The sequence below is a fragment of the Carassius gibelio genome, chromosome A11 (genome assembly GCF_023724105.1).
Source record: "Carassius gibelio isolate Cgi1373 ecotype wild population from Czech Republic chromosome A11, carGib1.2-hapl.c, whole genome shotgun sequence".
Classification (NCBI taxonomy): Eukaryota; Metazoa; Chordata; class Actinopteri; order Cypriniformes; family Cyprinidae; genus Carassius; species Carassius gibelio.
Genome location: NC_068381.1, coordinates 24,689,058 through 24,713,567, shown reverse-complemented (window position 1 = coordinate 24,713,567; position 24,510 = coordinate 24,689,058). Strand labels below are relative to the sequence as shown.

Below are 24,510 nucleotides of genomic sequence, written 5' to 3'. Positions count from 1 at the left end.
AAGAATCACGGATAAGGAACGAGCGCTGATTGGCCAATTTCTTGTTGTTACTGGGCGGAATGACGGTTGCGATACGAGCGCTGATTGGCTAATTGCTTGTTGTTACTGGGGGGAATCACGGTTGCGATACGAGCGCTGATTGGCAAATTCGCGGTTACGATACGAGCGCTGATTGGCTAATTCGCGGTTGCCATACGAGCGCTGATTGGTTAAAACATAAGATTCATGGTTGCAGCCGGGATCGTGATTGGCTGTCATAACAAAGAATAACCACGACCTACAGGTGACATGGAGCGCCACTGGCCCACCAATAGTAAAGACGCCCGATTGTTACAGACTTGTTGGTTTTCGATGTGACGGTGGCAAGCATTGATGTCTGCTCATTCTCACCTTGTTATCAGGAGAACAGACTACCAGCCCTCCAGCCCTCCAGCCCTCCAGCCCACCAGCCCACCAGCCCACCAGCCCACCAGCCCACGAGCCCTCCAGCCCACCATCCCTCCCTGGTGGTCTAGTGGTTAGGATTCGGCGCTCTCACCGCCGCGGCCCGGGTTCGATTGCTCATTCTCACCTTGTTATCAGGAGAACAGACTACCAGCCCTCCAGCCCACCAGCCCTCCAGCCCACCAGCCCAGCAGCCCACCAGCCCACCAGCCCAGCAGCCCACCAGCCCACCAGCCCACCATCCCTCCCTGGTGGTCTAGTGGTTAGGATTCGGCGCTCTCACCGCCGCGGCCCGGGTTCGATTCCCGGTCAGGGAAAGCTCTTTTGCCTTCCAATTGTGGACTGCGAATTCAAGCTCTGCTGACAGCTGTGAGAAAGCCATCTCTAAACCAAAAAAATTGGTGGGAACATGAAAAAAAACACCTCCTTCGAGCCGGAGTTGAACCAGCGACCTAAGGATGGCCAACACTCCAACCTACAGTCCTCCGCTCTACCAGCTGAGCTATCGAAGGGGCTAAGGGCTAGTCAGAACATCGACATATCAGGGTTCTGTAGCTCTACTGCTGGCCAAAAAGTCACTTCTGGTGCAGGAAGATTTGCTGGATCAGAACCTCGACATATCAGGGTTCTGTAGCTCTACTGCTGGCCAAAAAGTCACTTCTGGTGCAGGAAGATTTGCTGGATTTTTGAGGAGGGAAGCAAAAAGGAGCATGCATTCCCATACCGGGAGTTGAACCCGGGCCGCCTGGGTGAAAACCAGGAATCCTAACCGCTAGACCATATGGGATTTGGACACTTTAAACTGGCCATGGGCTTCTGGCGCACTTTCCATACATGTGGTCAGCGTGGGCGCAGGACCTTGTAGTGGCCTGTTGCTTTAGTTCTGTGACTGTAACAATGTGATAATAATTTGGCAAAACAAGAATTATCCAAAAGGACGGTTTTCTGAATTATATAGTGTTGTATGCATTCAGGGAATCTGTTTTTTCACTCAACCCGGGGGTTCAGTGTATTTGGGCAGATTCCTGTGATTGCAGAATTGATTCCTCAAACTGGTAATTAAGCTCTTGTCCAAGTGAAAATACTCGTGTCATCCATTTGAAAACACACACGGCAACCTTTATCTAGAGGAAAAACTGGAGTCAACCCCTGGCTGCGTACGAGAAAACCAGGAATCCTAACTGCTAGACCATATGGGAACTGGCCAGCTTTAACTGGCCACAAGCTTGTGGGCCACTTTCCATAAATGTGGCCAGTGTGGGCGCAGGGTTTTGTAGTGGCCTGTTGCTTTTGGTGTGTGACTGTAACAATGTGATAATAATTTGGCAATACAAGAATCATCCGAAGGGACGGTTTACTGAAATATATAGTGTTGCATGCATTCAAGGGACATGTTTGTTGACTCACACATGGTTCAGTTTTTTGGCCAGAATCCTGTGATTGCTGAATTTATACCTCGAACTGGTAATTAAGGTCTTGTCCAGGTGAAAATACTTGTGTCATGCATCTGAAAACACACATGGCAACCGTTATCTAGAGGAAAAACTGCCTATCGTCGGTCTGTCAAGGTACAAAACTGACATGTTGTGAGGTTAATAATGAAAGTGAGACCAATTTTTAATCCGCAAAATTGCTGATTATTCGCTCGTTCAGTTTAATGCAGATTACAAATTATTCTCAATGTCCAGGTGGCAATTAGTGATAAGGCTTCAAAATGGCAAGCCTGTGACATCAAAACCACATGGCATTGCACCCTTCAAAGTAGTAAAGCGGTTACAGAGTAGCGATGAAATTGTTCATTCTAGAATCAACTGGCCCACCAGCCAGCATTTTGTGAGATGAATGGCAATACCAAAGCATGTCCGTGTCTCCCCTAGACATCGGAATGGGTGTGCAGAATGTGCCTTTTTTTGGAAAAAATAGAAGAATGCCTAGAGAGTTGCCTTTTCTTTTGGACTTTGGAGAAAAAAAACACAACAACAAAATAAGCCGGAGAAAAACAAGCACAGAGCGAGCCAGCCAGGAGTCGAACCTAGAATCTTCTGATCCGTAGTCAGACGCGTTATCCATTGCGCCACTGGCCCACCATTAGTAAAGACCCCCGATTGTTACAGACTTGTTGCTTTTCGATGTGACGGTGGCAAGCATTGATGTCTGCTCATTCTCACCTTGTTATCAGGAGAACAGACTAACAGCCCTCCAGCCCACCAGCCCTCCAGCCCACCAGCCCACCAGCCCACGAGCCCTCCAGCCCACGAGCCCTCCAGCCCACCATCCCTCCCAGGTGGTCTAGTGGTTAGGATTCGGCGCTCTCACCGCCGCGGCCCGGGTTCGATTCCCGGTCAGGGAAAGCTCTTTTGCCTTCCAATTGTGGACTGCGAATTCAAGCTCTGCTGACAGCTGTGAGAAAGCCAGCTCCAAGCCAAAACATTGGTGGGAACATGAAAAAAACACCTCCTTCGAGCCGGAGTTGAACCAGCGACCTAAGGATGGCCAACACTCCAACCTACAGTCTTCCGCTCTACCAGCTGAGCTATCGAAGGGGCTAAGGGCTAGTCAGAACCTCGACATATCAGGGTTCTGTAGCTCTACTGCTGGCCAAAAAGTCACTTCTGGTGCAGGAAGATTTGCTGGATCAGAACCTCGACATATCAGGGTTCTGTAGCTCTACTGCTGGCCAAAAAGTCACTTCTGGTGCAGGAAGATTTGCTGGATTTTTGAGGAGGGAAGCAAAAAGGAGCATGCATTCCCATACCGGGAGTTGAACCCGGGCCGCCTGGGTGAAAACCAGGAATCCTAACCGCTAGACCATATGGGATTTGGACACTTTAAACTGGCCATGGGCTTCTGGCGCACTTTCCATACATGTGGTCAGCGTGGGCGCAGGACCTTGTAGTGGCCTGTTGCTTTAGTTCTGTGACTGTAACAATGTGATAATAATTTGGCAAAACAAGAATTATGCAAAAGGACGGTTTTCTGAATTATATAGTGTTGTATGCATTCAGGGAATCTGTTTTTTCACTCAACCCGGGGGTTCAGTGTATTTGGGCAGATTCCTGTGATTGCAGAATTGATTCCTCAAACTGGTAATTAAGCTCTTGTCCAAGTGAAAATACTCGTGTCATCCATTTGAAAACACACACGGCAACCTTTATCTAGAGGAAAAACTGGAGTCAACCCCTGGCTGCGTACAAGAAAACCAGGAATCCTAACTGCTAGACCATATGGGAACTGGCCAGCTTTAATTGGCCACAAGCTTGTGGGCCACTTTCCATAAATGTGGCCAGTGTGGGCGCAGGGTTTTGTAGTGGCCTGTTGCTTTTGGTGTGTGACTGTAACAATGTGATAATAATTTGGCAATACAAGAATAATCTGAAGGGACGGTTTACTGAAATATATAGTGTTGCATGCATTCAAGGGACATGTTTGTTGACTCACACATGGTTCAGTTTTTTGGCCAGAATCCTGTGATTGCTGAATTTATACCTCGAACTGGTAATTAAGGTCTTGTCCAGGTGAAAATACTTGTGTCATGCATCTGAAAACACACATGGCAACCGTTATCTAGAGGAAAAACTGCCTATCGTCGGTCTGTCAAGGTACAAAACTGACATGTTGTGAGGTTAATAATGAAAGTGAGACCAATTTTTAATATGCTGATTATTCGCTCGTTCAGTTTAATGCAGATTACAAATTATTCTCAATGTCCAGGTGGCAATTAGTGATAAGGCTTCAAAATGGCAAGCCTGTGACATCAAAACCACATGGCATTGCACCCTTCAAAGTAGTAAAGCGGTTACAGAGTAGCGATGAAATTGTTCATTCTAGAATCAACTGGCCCACCAGCCTGCATTTTGTGAGACGAATGGCAATACCAAAGCATGTCCGTGTCTCCCCTAGACATCGGAATGGGTGTGCAGAATGTGCCTTTTTTTGGAAAAAATAGAAGAATGCCTAGAGAGTTGCCTTTTCTTTTGGACTTTGGAGAAAAAAAACACAACAACAAAATAAGCCGGAGAAAAACAAGCACAGAGCGAGCCAGCCAGGAGTCGAACCTAGAATCTTCTGATCCGTAGTCAGACGCGTTATCCATTGCGCCACTGGCCCACCAAAAGTAAAGACCCCCGATTGTTACAGACTTGTTGGTTTTCGATGTGACGGTGGCAAGCATTGATGTCTGCTCATTCTCACCTTGTTATCAGGAGAACAGACTACCAGCCCTCCAGCCCTCCAGCCCTCCAGCCCACCAGCCCAGCAGCCCACGAGCCCTCCATCCCACCATCCCTCCCTGGTGGTCTAGTGGTTAGGATTCGGCGCTCTCACCGCCGTGGCCCGGGTTCAACTCCCGGTATGGGAATGGATGCTCCTTTTTGCTTCCCTCCTCAAAAATCCAGCAAATCTTCCTGCACCAGAAGTGACTTTTTGGCCAGCAGTAGAGCTACAGAACCCTGATATGTCGAGGTTCTGACTAGCCCTTAGCCCCTTCGATAGCTCAGCTGGTAGAGCGGAGGACTGTAGGTTGGAGTGTTGGCCATCCTTAGGTCGCTGGTTCAACTCCGGCTCGAAGGAGGTGTTTTTTTCATGTTCCCACCAATGTTTTGGCTTGGAGCTGGCTTTCTCACAGCTGTCAGCAGAGCTTGAATTCGCAGTCCACAATTGGAAGGCAAAAGAGCTTTCCCTGACCGGGAATCGAACCCGGGCCACGGCGGTGAGAGCGGTGAGAGCCTGGGTGAAAACCAGGAATCCTAACCGCTAGACCATATGGGATTTGGACACTTTAAACTGGCCATGGGCTTCTGGCGCACTTTCCATACATGTGGTCAGCGTGGGCGCAGGACCTTGTAGTGGCCTGTTGCTTTAGTTCTGTGACTGTAACAATGTGATAATAATTTGGCAAAACAAGAATTATCCAAAAGGACGGTTTTCTGAATTATATAGTGTTGTATGCATTCAGGGAATCTGTTTTTTCACTCAACCCGGGGGTTCAGTGTATTTGGGCAGATTCCTGTGATTGCAGAATTGATTCCTCAAACTGGTAATTAAGCTCTTGTCCAAGTGAAAATACTCGTGTCATCCATTTGAAAACACACACGGCAACCTTTATCTAGAGGAAAAACTGGAGTCAACCCCTGGCTGCGTACAAGAAAACCAGGAATCCTAACTGCTAGACCATATGGGAACTGGCCAGCTTTAACTGGCCACAAGCTTGTGGGCCACTTTCCATAAATGTGGCCAGTGTGGGCGCAGGGTTTTGTAGTGGCCTGTTGCTTTTGGTGTGTGACTGTAACAATGTGATAATAATTTGGCAATACAAGAATCATCCGAAGGGACGGTTTACTGAAATATATAGTGTTGCATGCATTCAAGGGACATGTTTGTTGACTCACACATGGTTCAGTTTTTTGGCCAGAATCCTGTGATTGCTGAATTTATACCTCGAACTGGTAATTAAGGTCTTGTCCAGGTGAAAATACTTGTGTCATGCATCTGAAAACACACATGGCAACCGTTATCTAGAGGAAAAACTGCCTATCGTCGGTCTGTCAAGGTACAAAACTGACATGTTGTGAGGTTAATAATGAAAGTGAGACCAATCTTTAATATGCTGATTATTCGCTCGTTCAGTTTAATGCAGATTACAAATTATTCTCAATGTCCAGGTGGCAATTAGTGATAAGGCTTCAAAATGGCAAGCCTGTGACATCAAAACCACATGGCATTGCACCCTTCAAAGTAGTAAAGCGGTTACAGAGTAGCGATGAAATTGTTCATTCTAGAATCAACTGGCCCACCAGCCTGCATTTTGTGAGACGAATGGCAATACCAAAGCATGTCCGTGTCTCCCCTAGACATCGGAATGGGTGTGCAGAATGTGCCTTTTTTTGGAAAAAATAGAAGAATGCCTAGAGAGTTGCCTTTTCTTTTGGACTTTGGAGAAAAAAAACACAACAACAAAATAAGCCGGAGAAAAACAAGCACAGAGCGAGCCAGCCAGCCAGGAGTCGAACCTAGAATCTTCTGATCCGTAGTCAGACGCGTTATCCATTGCGCCACTGGCCCACCAAAAGTAAAGACCCCCGATTGTTACAGACTTGTTGGTTTTCGATGTGACGGTGGCAAGCATTGATGTCTGCTCATTCTCACCTTGTTATCAGGAGAACAGACTACCAGCCCTCCAGCCCTCCAGCCCTCCAGCCCACCAGCCCAGCAGCCCACGAGCCCTCCATCCCACCATCCCTCCCTGGTGGTCTAGTGGTTAGGATTCGGCGCTCTCACCGCCGTGGCCCGGGTTCGATTCCCGGTCAGGGAAAGCTCTTTTGCCTTCCAATTGTGGACTGCGAATTCAAGCTCTGCTGACAGCTGTGAGAAAGCCAGCTCCAAGCCAAAACATTGGTGGGAACATGAAAAAAACACCTCCTTCGAGCCGGAGTTGAACCAGCGACCTAAGGATGGCCAACACTCCAACCTACAGTCCTCCGCTCTACCAGCTGAGCTATCGAAGGGGCTAAGGGCTAGTCAGAACCTCGACATATCAGGGTTCTGTAGCTCTACTGCTGGCCAAAAAGTCACTTCTGGTGCAGGAAGATTTGCTGGATTTTTGAGGAGGGAAGCAAAAAGGAGCATCCATTCCCATACCGGGAGTTGAACCCGGGCCGCCTGGGTGAAAACCAGGAATCCTAACCGCTAGACCATATGGGATTTGGACACTTTAAACTGGCCATGGGCTTCTGGCGCACTTTCCATACATGTGGTCAGCGTGGGCTTAGGACCTTGTAGTGGCCTGTTGCTTTAGTTCTGTGACTGTAACAATGTGATAATAATTTGGCAAAACAAGAATTATCCAAAAGGACGGTTTTCTGAATTATATAGTGTTGTATGCATTCAGGGAATCTGTTTTTTCACTCAACCCGGGGGTTCAGTGTATTTGGGCAGATTCCTGTGATTGCAGAATTGATTCCTCAAACTGGTAATTAAGCTCTTGTCCAAGTGAAAATACTCGTGTCATCCATTTGAAAACACACACGGCAACCTTTATCTAGAGGAAAAACTGGAGTCAACCCCTGGCTGCGTACAAGAAAACCAGGAATCCTAACTGCTAGACCATATGGGAACTGGCCAGCTTTAACTGGCCACAAGCTTGTGGGCCACTTTCCATAAATGTGGCCAGTGTGGGCGCAGGGTTTTGTAGTGGCCTGTTGCTTTTGGTGTGTGACTGTAACAATGTGATAATAATTTGGCAATACAAGAATCATCCGAAGGGACGGTTTACTGAAATATATAGTGTTGCATGCATTCAAGGGACATGTTTGTTGACTCACACATGGTTCAGTTTTTTGGCCAGAATCCTGTGATTGCTGAATTTATACCTCGAACTGGTAATTAAGGTCTTGTCCAGGTGAAAATACTTGTGTCATGCATCTGAAAACACACATGGCAACCGTTATCTAGAGGAAAAACTGCCTATCGTCGGTCTGTCAAGGTACAAAACTGACATGTTGTGAGGTTAATAATGAAAGTGAGACCAATTTTTAATATGCTGATTATTCGCTCGTTCAGTTTAATGCAGATTACAAATTATTCTCAATGTCCAGGTGGCAATTAGTGATAAGGCTTCAAAATGGCAAGCCTGTGACATCAAAACCACATGGCATTGCACCCTTCAAAGTAGTAAAGCGGTTACAGAGTAGCGATGAAATTGTTCATTCTAGAATCAACTGGCCCACCAGCCTGCATTTTGTGAGACGAATGGCAATACCAAAGCATGTCCGTGTCTCCCCTAGACATCGGAATGGGTGTGCAGAATGTGCCTTTTTTTGGAAAAAATAGAAGAATGCCTAGAGAGTTGCCTTTTCTTTTGGACTTTGGAGAAAAAAAACACAACAACAAAATAAGCCGGAGAAAAACAAGCACAGAGCGAGCCAGCCAGGAGTCGAACCTAGAATCTTCTGATCCGTAGTCAGACGCGTTATCCATTGCGCCACTGGCGCACCGATAGACCCCCGATTGTTACAGACTTGTTGGTTTTCGATGTGACGGTGGCAAGCATTGATGTCTGCTCATTCTCACCTTGTTATCAGGAGAACAGACTACCAGCCCTCCAGCCCTCCAGCCCTCCAGCCCACCAGCCCAGCAGCCCACGAGCCCTCCATCCCACCATCCCTCCCTGGTGGTCTAGTGGTTAGGATTCGGCGCTCTCACCGCCGCGACACGGGTTCGATTCCCGGTCAGGGAAAGCTCTTTTGCCTTCCAATTGTGGACTGCGAATTCAAGCTCTGCTGACAGCTGTGAGAAAGCCAGCTCCAAGCCAAAACATTGGTGGGAACATGAAAAAAACACCTCCTTCGAGCCGGAGTTGAACCAGCGACCTAAGGATGGCCAACACTCCAACCTACAGTCCTCCGCTCTACCAGCTGAGCTATCGAAGGGGCTAAGGGCTAGTCAGAACCTCGACATATCAGGGTTCTGTAGCTCTACTGCTGGCCAAAAAGTCACTTCTGGTGCAGGAAGATTTGCTGGATTTTTGAGGAGGGAAGCAAAAAGGAGCATCCATTCCCATACCGGGAGTTGAACCCGGGCCGCCTGGGTGAAAACCAGGAATCCTAACCGCTAGACCATATGGGATTTGGACACTTTAAACTGGCCATGGGCTTCTGGCGCACTTTCCATACATGTGGTCAGCGTGGGCGCAGGACCTTGTAGTGGCCTGTTGCTTTAGTTCTGTGACTGTAACAATGTGATAATAATTTGGCAAAACAAGAATTATCCAAAAGGACGGTTTTCTGAATTATATAGTGTTGTATGCATTCAGGGAATCTGTTTTTTCACTCAACCCGGGGGTTCAGTGTATTTGGGCAGATTCCTGTGATTGCAGAATTGATTCCTCAAACTGGTAATTAAGCTCTTGTCCAAGTGAAAATACTCGTGTCATCCATTTGAAAACACACACGGCAACCTTTATCTAGAGGAAAAACTGGAGTCAACCCCTGGCTGCGTACAAGAAAACCAGGAATCCTAACTGCTAGACCATATGGGAACTGGCCAGCTTTAACTGGCCACAAGCTTGTGGGCCACTTTCCATAAATGTGGCCAGTGTGGGCGCAGGGTTTTGTAGTGGCCTGTTGCTTTTGGTGTGTGACTGTAACAATGTGATAATAATTTGGCAATACAAGAATCATCCGAAGGGACGGTTTACTGAAATATATAGTGTTGCATGCATTCAAGGGACATGTTTGTTGACTCACACATGGTTCAGTTTTTTGGCCAGAATCCTGTGATTGCTGAATTTATACCTCGAACTGGTAATTAAGGTCTTGTCCAGGTGAAAATACTTGTGTCATGCATCTGAAAACACACATGGCAACCGTTATCTAGAGGAAAAACTGCCTATCGTCGGTCTGTCAAGGTACAAAACTGACATGTTGTGAGGTTAATAATGAAAGTGAGACCAATCTTTAATATGCTGATTATTCGCTCGTTCAGTTTAATGCAGATTACAAATTATTCTCAATGTCCAGGTGGCAATTAGTGATAAGGCTTCAAAATGGCAAGCCTGTGACATCAAAACCACATGGCATTGCACCCTTCAAAGTAGTAAAGCGGTTACAGAGTAGCGATGAAATTGTTCATTCTAGAATCAACTGGCCCACCAGCCTGCATTTTGTGAGACGAATGGCAATACCAAAGCATGTCCGTGTCTCCCCTAGACATCGGAATGGGTGTGCAGAATGTGCCTTTTTTTGGAAAAAATAGAAGAATGCCTAGAGAGTTGCCTTTTCTTTTGGACTTTGGAGAAAAAAAACACAACAACAAAATAAGCCGGAGAAAAACAAGCACAGAGCGAGCCAGCCAGCCAGGAGTCGAACCTAGAATCTTCTGATCCGTAGTCAGACGCGTTATCCATTGCGCCACTGGCCCACCAAAAGTAAAGACCCCCGATTGTTACAGACTTGTTGGTTTTCGATGTGACGGTGGCAAGCATTGATGTCTGCTCATTCTCACCTTGTTATCAGGAGAACAGACTACCAGCCCTCCAGCCCTCCAGCCCTCCAGCCCACCAGCCCAGGAGCCCACGAGCCCTCCATCCCACCATCCCTCCCTGGTGGTCTAGTGGTTAGGATTCGGCGCTCTCACCGCCGTGGCCCGGGTTCGATTCCCGGTCAGGGAAAGCTCTTTTGCCTTCCAATTGTGGACTGCGAATTCAAGCTCTGCTGACAGCTGTGAGAAAGCCAGCTCCAAGCCAAAACATTGGTGGGAACATGAAAAAAACACCTCCTTCGAGCCGGAGTTGAACCAGCGACCTAAGGATGGCCAACACTCCAACCTACAGTCCTCCGCTCTACCAGCTGAGCTATCGAAGGGGCTAAGGGCTAGTCAGAACCTCGACATATCAGGGTTCTGTAGCTCTACTGCTGGCCAAAAAGTCACTTCTGGTGCAGGAAGATTTGCTGGATTTTTGAGGAGGGAAGCAAAAAGGAGCATGCATTCCCATACCGGGAGTTGAACCCGGGCCGCCTGGGTGAAAACCAGGAATCCTAACCGCTAGACCATATGGGATTTGGACACTTTAAACTGGCCATGGGCTTCTGGCGCACTTTCCATACATGTGGTCAGCGTGGGCTTAGGACCTTGTAGTGGCCTGTTGCTTTAGTTCTGTGACTGTAACAATGTGATAATAATTTGGCAAAACAAGAATTATCCAAAAGGACGGTTTTCTGAATTATATAGTGTTGTATGCATTCAGGGAATCTGTTTTTTCACTCAACCCGGGGGTTCAGTGTATTTGGGCAGATTCCTGTGATTGCAGAATTGATTCCTCAAACTGGTAATTAAGCTCTTGTCCAAGTGAAAATACTCGTGTCATCCATTTGAAAACACACACGGCAACCTTTATCTAGAGGAAAAACTGGAGTCAACCCCTGGCTGCGTACAAGAAAACCAGGAATCCTAACTGCTAGACCATATGGGAACTGGCCAGCTTTAACTGGCCACAAGCTTGTGGGCCACTTTCCATAAATGTGGCCAGTGTGGGCGCAGGGTTTTGTAGTGGCCTGTTGCTTTTGGTGTGTGACTGTAACAATGTGATAATAATTTGGCAATACAAGAATCATCCGAAGGGACGGTTTACTGAAATATATAGTGTTGCATGCATTCAAGGGACATGTTTGTTGACTCACACATGGTTCAGTTTTTTGGCCAGAATCCTGTGATTGCTGAATTTATACCTCGAACTGGTAATTAAGGTCTTGTCCAGGTGAAAATACTTGTGTCATGCATCTGAAAACACACATGGCAACCGTTATCTAGAGGAAAAACTGCCTATCGTCGGTCTGTCAAGGTACAAAACTGACATGTTGTGAGGTTAATAATGAAAGTGAGACCAATTTTTAATATGCTGATTATTCGCTCGTTCAGTTTAATGCAGATTACAAATTATTCTCAATGTCCAGGTGGCAATTAGTGATAAGGCTTCAAAATGGCAAGCCTGTGACATCAAAACCACATGGCATTGCACCCTTCAAAGTAGTAAAGCGGTTACAGAGTAGCGATGAAATTGTTCATTCTAGAATCAACTGGCCCACCAGCCTGCATTTTGTGAGACGAATGGCAATACCAAAGCATGTCCGTGTCTCCCCTAGACATCGGAATGGGTGTGCAGAATGTGCCTTTTTTTGGAAAAAATAGAAGAATGCCTAGAGAGTTGCCTTTTCTTTTGGACTTTGGAGAAAAAAAACACAACAACAAAATAAGCCGGAGAAAAACAAGCACAGAGCGAGCCAGCCAGGAGTCGAACCTAGAATCTTCTGATCCGTAGTCAGACGCGTTATCCATTGCGCCACTGGCGCACCGATAGACCCCCGATTGTTACAGACTTGTTGGTTTTCGATGTGACGGTGGCAAGCATTGATGTCTGCTCATTCTCACCTTGTTATCAGGAGAACAGACTACCAGCCCTCCAGCCCTCCAGCCCACCAGCCCAGCAGCCCACGAGCCCTCCATCCCACCATCCCTCCCTGGTGGTCTAGTGGTTAGGATTCGGCACTCTCACCGCCGCGACACGGGTTCGATTCCCGGTCAGGGAAAGCTCTTTTGCCTTCCAATTGTGGACTGCGAATTCAAGCTCTGCTGACAGCTGTGAGAAAGCCAGCTCCAAGCCAAAACATTGGTGGGAACATGAAAAAAACACCTCCTTCGAGCCGGAGTTGAACCAGCGACCTAAGGATGGCCAACACTCCAACCTACAGTCCTCCGCTCTACCAGCTGAGCTATCGAAGGGGCTAAGGGCTAGTCAGAACCTCGACATATCAGGGTTCTGTAGCTCTACTGCTGGCCAAAAAGTCACTTCTGGTGCAGGAAGATTTGCTGGATTTTTGAGGAGGGAAGCAAAAAGGAGCATCCATTCCCATACCGGGAGTTGAACCCGGGCCGCCTGGGTGAAAACCAGGAATCCTAACCGCTAGACCATATGGGATTTGGACACTTTAAACTGGCCATGGGCTTCTGGCGCACTTTCCATACATGTGGTCAGCGTGGGCGCAGGACCTTGTAGTGGCCTGTTGCTTTAGTTCTGTGACTGTAACAATGTGATAATAATTTGGCAAAACAAGAATTATGCAAAAGGACGGTTTTCTGAATTATATAGTGTTGTATGCATTCAGGGAATCTGTTTTTTCACTCAACCCGGGGGTTCAGTGTATTTGGGCAGATTCCTGTGATTGCAGAATTGATTCCTCAAACTGGTAATTAAGCTCTTGTCCAAGTGAAAATACTCGTGTCATCCATTTGAAAACACACACGGCAACCTTTATCTAGAGGAAAAACTGGAGTCAACCCCTGGCTGCGTACAAGAAAACCAGGAATCCTAACTGCTAGACCATATGGGAACTGGCCAGCTTTAACTGGCCACAAGCTTGTGGGCCACTTTCCATAAATGTGGCCAGTGTGGGCGCAGGGTTTTGTAGTGGCCTGTTGCTTTTGGTGTGTGACTGTAACAATGTGATAATAATTTGGCAATACAAGAATCATCCGAAGGGACGGTTTACTGAAATATATAGTGTTGCATGCATTCAAGGGACATGTTTGTTGACTCACACATGGTTCAGTTTTTTGGCCAGAATCCTGTGATTGCTGAATTTATACCTCGAACTGGTAATTAAGGTCTTGTCCAGGTGAAAATACTTGTGTCATGCATCTGAAAACACACATGGCAACCGTTATCTAGAGGAAAAACTGCCTATCGTCGGTCTGTCAAGGTACAAAACTGACATGTTGTGAGGTTAATAATGAAAGTGAGACCAATTTTTAATATGCTGATTATTCGCTCGTTCAGTTTAATGCAGATTACAAATTATTCTCAATGTCCAGGTGGCAATTAGTGATAAGGCTTCAAAATGGCAAGCCTGTGACATCAAAACCACATGGCATTGCACCCTTCAAAGTAGTAAAGCGGTTACAGAGTAGCGATGAAATTGTTCATTCTAGAATCAACTGGCCCACCAGCCTGCATTTTGTGAGACGAATGGCAATACCAAAGCATGTCCGTGTCTCCCCTAGACATCGGAATGGGTGTGCAGAATGTGCCTTTTTTTGGAAAAAATAGAAGAATGACTAGAGAGTTGCCTTTTCTTTTGGACTTTGGAGAAAAAAAACACAACAACAAAATAAGCCGGAGAAAAACAAGCACAGAGCGAGCCAGCCAGGAGTCGAACCTAGAATCTTCTGATCCGTAGTCAGACGCGTTATCCATTGCGCCACTGGCCCACCAAAAGTAAAGACCCCCGATTGTTACAGACTTGTTGGTTTTCGATGTGACGGTGGCAAGCATTGATGTCTGCTCATTCTCACCTTGTTATCAGGAGAACAGACTACCAGCCCTCCAGCCCTCCAGCCCTCCAGCCCACCAGCCCAGCAGCCCACGAGCCCTCCATCCCACCATCCCTCCCTGGTGGTCTAGTGGTTAGGATTCGGCGCTCTCACCGCCGTGGCCCGGGTTCGATTCCCGGTCAGGGAAAGCTCTTTTGCCTTCCAATTGTGGACTGCGAATTCAAGCTCTGCTGACAGCTGTGAGAAAGCCAGCTCCAAGCCAAAACATTGGTGGGAACATGAAAAAAACACCTCCTTCGAGCCGGAGTTGAACCAGCGACCTAAGGATGGCCAACACTCCAACCTACAGTCCTCCGCTCTACCAGCTGAGCTATCGAAGGGGCTAAGGGCTAGTCAGAACCTCGACATATCAGGGTTCTGTAGCTCTACTGCTGGCCAAAAAGTCACTTCTGGTGCAGGAAGATTTGCTGGATTTTTGAGGAGGGAAGCAAAAAGGAGCATCCATTCCCATACCGGGAGTTGAACCCGGGCCGCCTGGGTGAAAACCAGGAATCCTAACCGCTAGACCATATGGGATTTGGACACTTTAAACTGGCCATGGGCTTCTGGCGCACTTTCCATACATGTGGTCAGCGTGGGCGCAGGACCTTGTAGTGGCCTGTTGCTTTAGTTCTGTGACTGTAACAATGTGATAATAATTTGGCAAAACAAGAATTATCCAAAAGGACGGTTTTCTGAATTATATAGTGTTGTATGCATTCAGGGAATCTGTTTTTTCACTCAACCCGGGGGTTCAGTGTATTTGGGCAGATTCCTGTGATTGCAGAATTGATTCCTCAAACTGGTAATTAAGCTCTTGTCCAAGTGAAAATACTCGTGTCATCCATTTGAAAACACACACGGCAACCTTTATCTAGAGGAAAATCTGGAGTCAACCCCTGGCTGCGTACAAGAAAACCAGGAATCCTAACTGCTAGACCATATGGGAACTGGCCAGCTTTAACTGGCCACAAGCTTGTGGGCCACTTTCCATAAATGTGGCCAGTGTGGGCGCAGGGTTGTGTAGTGGCCTGTTGCTTTTGGTGTGTGACTGTAACAATGTGATAATAATTTGGCAATACAAGAATCATCCGAAGGGACGGTTTACTGAAATATATAGTGTTGCATGCATTCAAGGGACATGTTTGTTGACTCACACATGGTTCAGTTTTTTGGCCAGAATCCTGTGATTGCTGAATTTATACCTCGAACTGGTAATTAAGGTCTTGTCCAGGTGAAAATACTTGTGTCATGCATCTGAAAACACACATGGCAACCGTTATCTAGAGGAAAAACTGCCTATCGTCGGTCTGTCAAGGTACAAAACTGACATGTTGTGAGGTTAATAATGAAAGTGAGACCAATTTTTAATATGCTGATTATTCGCTCGTTCAGTTTAATGCAGATTACAAATTATTCTCAATGTCCAGGTGGCAATTAGTGATAAGGCTTCAAAATGGCAAGCCTGTGACATCAAAACCACATGGCATTGCACCCTTCAAAGTAGTAAAGCGGTTATAGAGTAGCGATGAAATTGTTCATTCTAGAATCAACTGGCCCACCAGCCTGCATTTTGTGAGACGAATGGCAATACCAAAGCATGTCCGTGTCTCCCCTAGACATCGGAATGGGTGTGCAGAATGTGCCTTTTTTTGGAAAAAATAGAAGAATGCCTAGAGAGTTGCCTTTTCTTTTGGACTTTGGAGAAAAAAAACACAACAACAAAATAAGCCGGAGAAAAACAAGCACAGAGCGAGCCAGCCAGCCAGGAGTCGAACCTAGAATCTTCTGATCCGTAGTCAGACGCGTTATCCATTGCGCCACTGGCCCACCAAAAGTAAAGACCCCCGATTGTTACAGACTTGTTGGTTTTCGATGTGACGGTGGCAAGCATTGATGTCTGCTCATTCTCACCTTGTTATCAGGAGAACAGACTACCAGCCCTCCAGCCCTCCAGCCCTCCAGCCCACCAGCCCAGCAGCCCACGAGCCCTCCATCCCACCATCCCTCCCTGGTGGTCTAGTGGTTAGGATTCGGCGCTCTCACCGCCGTGGCCCGGGTTCGATTCCCGGTCAGGGAAAGCTCTTTTGCCTTCCAATTGTGGACTGCGAATTCAAGCTCTGCTGACAGCTGTGAGAAAGCCAGCTCCAAGCCAAAACATTGGTGGGAACATGAAAAAAACACCTCCTTCGAGCCGGAGTTGAACCAGCGACCTAAGGATGGCCAACACTCCAACCTACAGTCCTCCGCTCTACCAGCTGAGCTATCGAAGGGGCTAAGGGCTAGTCAGAACCTCGACATATCAGGGTTCTGTAGCTCTACTGCTGGCCAAAAAGTCACTTCTGGTGCAGGAAGATTTGCTGGATTTTTGAGGAGGGAAGCAAAAAGGAGCATCCATTCCCATACCGGGAGTTGAACCCGGGCCGCCTGGGTGAAAACCAGGAATCCTAACCGCTAGACCATATGGGATTTGGACACTTTAAACTGGCCATGGGCTTCTGGCGCACTTTCCATACATGTGGTCAGCGTGGGCGCAGGACCTTGTAGTGGCCTGTTGCTTTAGTTCTGTGACTGTAACAATGTGATAATAATTTGGCAAAACAAGAATTATCCAAAAGGACGGTTTTCTGAATTATATAGTGTTGTATGCATTCAGGGAATCTGTTTTTTCACTCAACCCGGGGGTTCAGTGTATTTGGGCAGATTCCTGTGATTGCAGAATTGATTCCTCAAACTGGTAATTAAGCTCTTGTCCAAGTGAAAATACTCGTGTCATCCATTTGAAAACACACACGGCAACCTTTATCTAGAGGAAAAACTGGAGTCAACCCCTGGCTGCGTACAAGAAAACCAGGAATCCTAACTGCTAGACCATATGGGAACTGGCCAGCTTTAACTGGCCACAAGCTTGTGGGCCACTTTCCATAAATGTGGCCAGTGTGGGCGCAGGGTTTTGTAGTGGCCTGTTGCTTTTGGTGTGTGACTGTAACAATGTGATAATAATTTGGCAATACAAGAATCATCCGAAGGGACGGTTTACTGAAATATATAGTGTTGCATGCATTCAAGGGACATGTTTGTTGACTCACACATGGTTCAGTTTTTTGGCCAGAATCCTGTGATTGCTGAATTTATACCTCGAACTGGTAATTAAGGTCTTGTCCAGGTGAAAATACTTGTGTCATGCATCTGAAAACACACATGGCAACCGTTATCTAGAGGAAAAACTGCCTATCGTCGGTCTGTCAAGGTACAAAACTGACATGTTGTGAGGTTAATAATGAAAGTGAGACCAATTTTTAATATGCTGATTATTCGCTCGTTCAGTTTAATGCAGATTACAAATTATTCTCAATGTCCAGGTGGCAATTAGTGATAAGGCTTCAAAATGGCAAGCCTGTGACATCAAAACCACATGGCATTGCACCCTTCAAAGTAGTAAAGCGGTTACAGAGTAGCGATGAAATTGTTCATTCTAGAATCAACTGGCCCACCAGCCTGCATTTTGTGAGACGAATGGCAATACCAAAGCATGTCCGTGTCTCCCCTAGACATCGGAATGGGTGTGCAGAATGTGCCTTTTTTTGGAAAAAATAGAAGAATGCCTAGAGAGTTGCCTTTTCTTTTGGACTTTGGAGAAAAAAAACACAACAACAAAATAAGCCGGAGAAAAACAAGCACAGAGCGAGCCAGCCAGGAGTCGAACCTAGAATCTTCTGATCCGTAGTCAGACGCGTTATCCATTGCGCCACTGGCCCACCATTAGTAGAGACCCCCGATTGTTACAGACTTGTTGGTTTTCGATGTGACGGTGGCAAGCATTGATGTCTGCTCATTCTCACCTTGTTATCAGGAGAACAGACTACCAGCCCTCCAGCCCTCCAGCCCTCCAGCCCACCAGCCCAGCAGCCCACGAGCCCTCCAGCCCACCATCCCTCCCTGGTGGTCTAGTGGTTAGGATTCGGCGCTCTCACCGCTGCGACACGGGTTCGATTCCCGGTCAGGGAAAGCTCTTTTGCCTTCCAATTGTGGACTGCGAATTCAAGCTCTGCTGACAGCTGTGAGAAAGCCAGCTCCAAGCCAAAACATTGGTGGGAACATGAAAAAAACACCTCCTTCGAGCCGGAGTTGAACCAGCGACCTAAGGATGGCCAACACTCCAACCTACAGTCCTCCGCTCTACCAGCTGAGCTATCGAAGGGGCTAAGGGCTAGTCAGAACCTCGACATATCAGGGTTCTGTAGCTCTACTGCTGGCCAAAAAGTCACTTCTGGTGCAGGAAGATTTGCTGGATTTTTGAGGAGGGAAGCAAAAAGGAGCATCCATTCCCATACCGGGAGTTGAACCCGGGCCGCCTGGGTGAAAACCAGGAATCCTAACCGCTAGACCATATGGGATTTGGACACTTTAAACTGGCCATGGGCTTCTGGCGCACTTTCCATACATGTGGTCAGCGTGGGCGCAGGACCTTGTAGTGGCCTGTTGCTTTAGTTCTGTGACTGTAACAATGTGATAATAATTTGGCAAAACAAGAATTATGCAAAAGGACGGTTTTCTGAATTATATAGTGTTGTATGCATTCAGGGAATCTGTTTTTTCACTCAACCCGGGGGTTCAGTGTATTTGGGCAGATTCCTGTGATTGCAGAATTGATTCCTCAAACTGGTAATTAAGCTCTTGTCCAAGTGAAAATACTCGTGTCATCCATTTGAAAACACACACGGCAACCTTTATCTAGAGGAAAAACTGGAGTCAACCCCTGGCTGCGTACAAGAAAACCAGGAATCCTAACTGCTAGACCATATGGGAACTGGCCAGCTTTAACTGGCCACAAGCTTGTGGGCCACTTTCCATAAATGTGGCCAGTGTGGGCGCAGGGTTTTGTAGTGGCCTGTTGCTTTTGGTGTGTGACTGTAACAATGTGATAATAATTTGGCAATACAAGAATCATCCGAAGGGACAGTTTAGAATCCTGTGATTGCTGAATTTATACCTCGAACTGGTAATTAAGGTCTTGTCCAGGTGAAAATACTTGTGTCATGCATCTGAAAACACACATGGCAACCGTTATCTAGAGGAAAAACTGCCTATCGTCGGTCTGTCAAGGTACAAAACTGACATGTTGTGAGGTTAATAATGAAAGTGAGACCAATTTTTAATATGCTGATTATTCGCTCGTTCAGTTTAATGCAGATTACAAATTATTCTCAATGTCCAGGTGGCAATTAGTGATAAGGCTTCAAAATGGCAAGCCTGTGACATCAAAACCACATGGCATTGCACCCTTCAAAGTAGTAAAGCGGTTACAGAGTAGCGATGAAATTGTTCATTCTAGAATCAACTGGCCCACCAGCCTGCATTTTGTGAGACGAATGGCAATACCAAAGCATGTCCGTGTCTCCCCTAGACATCGGAATGGGTGTGCAGAATGTGCCTTTTTTTGGAAAAAATAGAAGAATGCCTAGAGAGTTGCCTTTTCTTTTGGACTTTGGAGAAAAAAAACACAACAACAAAATAAGCCGGAGAAAAACAAGCACAGAGCGAGCCAGCCAGGAGTCGAACCTAGAATCTTCTGATCCGTAGTCAGATGCGTTATCCATTGCGCCACTGGCCCACCAAAAGTAAAGACCCCCGATTGTTACAGACTTGTTGGTTTTCGATGTGACGGTGGCAAGCATTGATGTCTGCTCATTCTCACCTTGTTATCAGGAGAACAGACTACCAGCCCTCCAGCCCTCCAGCCCTCCAGCCCACCAGGCCAGCAGCCCACGAGCCCTCCAGCCCACCATCCCTCCCTGGTGGTCTAGTGGTTAGGATTCGGCGCTCTCACCGCCGCGGCCCGGGTTCGATTCCCGGTCAGGGAAAGCTCTTTTGCCTTCCAATTGTGGACTGCGAATTCAAGCTCTGCTGACAGCTGTGAGAAAGCCAGCTCCAAGCCAAAACATTGGTGGGAACATGAAAAAAACACCTCCTTCGAGCCGGAGTTGAACCAGCGACCTAAGGATGGCCAACACTCCAACCTACAGTCCTCCGCTCTACCAGCTGAGCTATCGAAGGGGCTAAGGGCTAGTCAGAACCTCGACATATCAGGGTTCTGTAGCTCTACTGCTGGCCAAAAAGTCACTTCTGGTGCAGGAAGATTTGCTGGATTTTTGAGGAGGGAAGCAAAAAGGAGCATGCATTCCCATACCGGGAGTTGAACCCGGGCCGCCTGGGTGAAAACCAGGAATCCTAACCGCTAGACCATATGGGATCTGGACACTTTAAACTGGCCATGGGCTTCTGGCGCACTTTCCATACATGTGGTCAGCGTGGGCGCAGGACCTTGTAGTGGCCTGTTGCTTTAGTTCTGTGACTGTAACAATGTGATAATAATTTGGCAAAACAAGAATTATCCAAAAGGACGGTTTTCTGAATTATATAGTGTTGTATGCATTCAGGGAATCTGTTTTTTCACTCAACCCGGGGGTTCAGTGTATTTGGGCAGATTCCTGTGATTGCAGAATTGATTCCTCAAACTGGTAATTAAGCTCTTGTCCAAGTGAAAATACTCGTGTCATCCATTTGAAAACACACACGGCAACCTTTATCTAGAGGAAAAACTGGAGTCAACCCCTGGCTGCGTACGAGAAAACCAGGAATCCTAACTGCTAGACCATATGGGAACTGGCCAGCTTTAACTGGCCACAAGCTTGTGGGCCACTTTCCATAAATGTGGCCTGTGTGGGCGCAGGGTTTTGTAGTGGCCTGTTGCTTTTGGTGTGTGACTGTAACAATGTGATAATAATTTGGCAATACAAGAATCATCCGAAGGGACGGTTTACTGAAATATATAGTGTTGCATGCATTCAAGGGACATGTTTGTTGACTCACACATGGTTCAGTTTTTTGGCCAGAATCCTGTGATTGCTGAATTTATACCTCGAACTGGTAATTAAGGTCTTGTCCAGGTGAAAATACTTGTGTCATGCATCTGAAAACACACATGGCAACCGTTATCTAGAGGAAAAACTGCCTATCGTCGGTCTGTCAAGGTACAAAACTGACATGTTGTGAGGTTAATAATGAAAGTGAGACCAATTTTTAATATGCTGATTATTCGCTCGTTCAGTTTAATGCAGATTACAAATTATTCTCAATGTCCAGGTGGCAATTAGTGATAAGGCTTCAAAATGGCAAGCCTGTGACATCAAAACCACATGGCATTGCACCCTTCAAAGTAGTAAAGCGGTTACAGAGTAGCGATGAAATTGTTCATTCTAGAATCAACTGGCCCACCAGCCAGCATTTTGTGAGATGAATGGCAATACCAAAGCATGTCCGTGTCTCCCCTAGACATCGGAATGGGTGTGCAGAATGTGCCTTTTTTTGGAAAAAATAGAAGAATGCCTAGAGAGTTGCCTTTTCTTTTGGACTTTGGAGAAAAAAAAACACAACAACAAAATAAGCCGGAGAAAAACAAGCACAGAGCGAGCCAGCCAGGAGTCGAACCTAGAATCTTCTGATCCGTAGTCAGACGCGTTATCCATTGCGCCACTGGCCCACCATTAGTAAAGACCCCCGATTGTTACAGACTTGTTGGTTTTCGATGTGACGGTGGCAAGCATTGATGTCTGCTCATTCTCACCTTGTTATCAGGAGAACAGACTACCAGCCCTCCAGCCCACCAGCCCACCAGCCCACCAGCCCACGAGCCCTCCTGCCCACCAGCCCACGAGCCCTCCAGCCCACCATCCATCCCTGGTGGTCTAGTGGTTAGGATTCGGCGCTCTCACCGCCGCGGCCCGGGTTCGATTCCCGGTCAGGGAAAGCTCTTTTGCCTTCCAATTGTGGACTGCGAATTCAAGCTCTGCTGACAGCTGTGAGAAAGCCAGCTCCAAGCCAAAACATTGGTGGGAACATGAAAAAAACACCTCCTTCGAGCCGGAGTTGAACCTTGACCTTGAACCTTGAACCTTACAAAACTGACATGTTGTGAGGTTAATAATGAAAGTGAGACCAATTTTTAATCTGCAAAATTGCTGATTATTCGCTCGTTCAGTTTAATGCAGATTACAAATTATTCTCAATGTCCAGGTGGCAATTAGTGATAAGGCTTCAAAATGGCAAGCCTGTGACATCAAAACCACATGGCATTGCACCCTTCAAAGTAGTAAAGCGGTTACAGAGTAGCGATGAAATTGTTCATTCTAGAATCAACTGGCCCACCAGCATGCATTTTGTGAGACGAATGGCAATACCAAAGCATGTCCGTGTCTCCCCTAGACATCGGAATGGGTGTGCAGAATGTGCCTTTTTTTGGAAAAAATAGAAGAATGCCTAGAGAGTTGCCTTTTCTTTTGGACTTTGGAGAAAAAAAACACAACAACAAAATAAGCCGGAGAAAAACAAGCACAGAGCGAGCCAGCCAGGAGTCGAACCTAGAATCTTCTGATCCGTAGTCAGATGCGTTATCCATTGCGCCACTGGCCCACCAAAAGTAAAGACCCCCGATTGTTACAGAGTTGTTGGTTTTCGATGTGACGGTGGCAAGCATTGATGTCTGCTCATTCTCACCTTGTTATCAGGAGAACAGACTACCAGCCCTCCAGCCCTCCAGCCCTCCAGCCCACCAGGCCAGCAGCCCACGAGCCCTCCAGCCCACCATCCCTCCCTGGTGGTCTAGTGGTTAGGATTCGGCGCTCTCACCGCCGCGGCCCGGGTTCGATTCCCGGTCAGGGAAAGCTCTTTTGCCTTCCAATTGTGGACTGCGAATTCAAGCTCTGCTGACAGCTGTGAGAAAGCCAGCTCCAAGCCAAAACATTGGTGGGAACATGAAAAAAACACCTCCTTCGAGCCGGAGTTGAACCAGCGACCTAAGGATGGCCAACACTCCAACCTACAGTCCTCCGCTCTACCAGCTGAGCTATCGAAGGGGCTAAGGGCTAGTCAGAACCTCGACATATCAGGGTTCTGTAGCTCTACTGCTGGCCAAAAAGTCACTTCTGGTGCAGGAAGATTTGCTGGATTTTTGAGGAGGGAAGCAAAAAGGAGCATGCATTCCCATACCGGGAGTTGAACCCGGGCCGCCTGGGTGAAAACCAGGAATCCTAACCGCTAGACCATATGGGATCTGGACACTTTAAACTGGCCATGGGCTTCTGGCGCACTTTCCATACATGTGGTCAGCGTGGGCGCAGGACCTTGTAGTGGCCTGTTGCTTTAGTTCTGTGACTGTAACAATGTGATAATAATTTGGCAAAACAAGAATTATGCAAAAGGACGGTTTTCTGAATTATATAGTGTTGTATGCATTCAGGGAATCTGTTTTTTCACTCACCCCGGGGGTTCAGTGTATTTGGGCAGATTCCTGTGATTGCAGAATTGATTCCTCAAACTGGTAATTAAGCTCTTGTCCAAGTGAAAATACTCGTGTCATCCATTTGAAAACACACACGGCAACCTTTATCTAGAGGAAAAACTGGAGTCAACCCCTGGCTGCGTACAAGAAAACCAGGAATCCTAACTGCTAGACCATATGGGAACTGGCCAGCTTTAACTGGCCACAAGCTTGTGGGCCACTTTCCATAAATGTGGCCAGTGTGGGCGCAGGGTTTTGTAGTGGCCTGTTGCTTTTGGTGTGTGACTGTAACAATGTGATAATAATTTGGCAATACAAGAATCATCCGAAGGGACGGTTTACTGAAATATATAGTGTTGCATGCATTCAAGGGACATGTTTGTTGACTCACACATGGTTCAGTTTTTTGGCCAGAATCCTGTGATTGCTGAATTTATACCTCGAACTGGTAATTAAGGTCTTGTCCAGGTGAAAATACTTGTGTCATGCATCTGAAAACACACATGGCAACCGTTATCTAGAGGAAAAACTGCCTATCGTCGGTCTGTCATGGTACAAAACTGACATGTTGTGAGGTTAATAATGAAAGTGAGACCAATTTTTAATATGCTGATTATTCGCTCGTTCAGTTTAATGCAGATTACAAATTATTCTCAATGTCCAGGTGGCAATTAGTGATAAGGCTTCAAAATGGCAAGCCTGTGACATCAAAACCACATGGCATTGCACCCTTCAAAGTAGTAAAGCGGTTACAGAGTAGCGATGAAATTGTTCATTCTAGAATCAACTGGCCCACCAGCCTGCATTTTGTGAAACGAATGGCAATACCAAAGCATGTCCGTGTCTCCCCTAGACATCGGAATGGG

The 24,510-nt window shown here is 46.9% G+C and overlaps 14 non-coding genes across 14 annotated transcripts; 9 read left to right on the top strand and 5 right to left on the bottom strand.

Annotated features, from left to right (window-relative positions):
* The first annotated feature begins 689 nt into the window (after positions 1 to 689).
* trnae-cuc (transfer RNA glutamic acid (anticodon CUC)) lies at positions 690 to 761 on the top strand. Its single transcript has one exon. It is a non-coding gene; the product is annotated as a tRNA-Glu (tRNA).
* Positions 762 to 2,455: 1,694 nt separating this feature from the next.
* trnar-acg (transfer RNA arginine (anticodon ACG)) lies at positions 2,456 to 2,528 on the bottom strand. The gene has a single exon. It is a non-coding gene; the product is annotated as a tRNA-Arg (tRNA).
* Positions 2,529 to 4,478: 1,950 nt separating this feature from the next.
* trnar-acg (transfer RNA arginine (anticodon ACG)) lies at positions 4,479 to 4,551 on the bottom strand. The gene has a single exon. It is a non-coding gene; the product is annotated as a tRNA-Arg (tRNA).
* A 374-nt stretch (positions 4,552 to 4,925) lies between these two features.
* trnay-gua (transfer RNA tyrosine (anticodon GUA)) lies at positions 4,926 to 5,013 on the top strand. Its single transcript is given in 2 exon segments — positions 4,926 to 4,962; positions 4,978 to 5,013. It is a non-coding gene; the product is annotated as a tRNA-Tyr (tRNA).
* A 1,669-nt stretch (positions 5,014 to 6,682) lies between these two features.
* Positions 6,683 to 6,754, top strand: trnae-cuc (transfer RNA glutamic acid (anticodon CUC)). The gene has a single exon. It is a non-coding gene; the product is annotated as a tRNA-Glu (tRNA).
* A 3,783-nt stretch (positions 6,755 to 10,537) lies between these two features.
* trnae-cuc (transfer RNA glutamic acid (anticodon CUC)) lies at positions 10,538 to 10,609 on the top strand. The gene has a single exon. It is a non-coding gene; the product is annotated as a tRNA-Glu (tRNA).
* A 3,520-nt stretch (positions 10,610 to 14,129) lies between these two features.
* Positions 14,130 to 14,202, bottom strand: trnar-acg (transfer RNA arginine (anticodon ACG)). The gene has a single exon. It is a non-coding gene; the product is annotated as a tRNA-Arg (tRNA).
* Positions 14,203 to 14,380: 178 nt separating this feature from the next.
* Positions 14,381 to 14,452, top strand: trnae-cuc (transfer RNA glutamic acid (anticodon CUC)). Its single transcript has one exon. It is a non-coding gene; the product is annotated as a tRNA-Glu (tRNA).
* A 1,860-nt stretch (positions 14,453 to 16,312) lies between these two features.
* Positions 16,313 to 16,384, top strand: trnae-cuc (transfer RNA glutamic acid (anticodon CUC)). Its single transcript has one exon. It is a non-coding gene; the product is annotated as a tRNA-Glu (tRNA).
* Positions 16,385 to 17,989: 1,605 nt separating this feature from the next.
* On the bottom strand, positions 17,990 to 18,062 carry trnar-acg (transfer RNA arginine (anticodon ACG)). The gene has a single exon. It is a non-coding gene; the product is annotated as a tRNA-Arg (tRNA).
* A 2,034-nt stretch (positions 18,063 to 20,096) lies between these two features.
* Positions 20,097 to 20,168, top strand: trnae-cuc (transfer RNA glutamic acid (anticodon CUC)). The gene has a single exon. It is a non-coding gene; the product is annotated as a tRNA-Glu (tRNA).
* A 1,606-nt stretch (positions 20,169 to 21,774) lies between these two features.
* Positions 21,775 to 21,847, bottom strand: trnar-acg (transfer RNA arginine (anticodon ACG)). The gene has a single exon. It is a non-coding gene; the product is annotated as a tRNA-Arg (tRNA).
* Positions 21,848 to 22,041: 194 nt separating this feature from the next.
* Positions 22,042 to 22,113, top strand: trnae-cuc (transfer RNA glutamic acid (anticodon CUC)). Its single transcript has one exon. It is a non-coding gene; the product is annotated as a tRNA-Glu (tRNA).
* An 841-nt stretch (positions 22,114 to 22,954) lies between these two features.
* trnae-cuc (transfer RNA glutamic acid (anticodon CUC)) lies at positions 22,955 to 23,026 on the top strand. Its single transcript has one exon. It is a non-coding gene; the product is annotated as a tRNA-Glu (tRNA).
* The last annotated feature ends 1,484 nt before the right edge of the window (positions 23,027 to 24,510 follow it).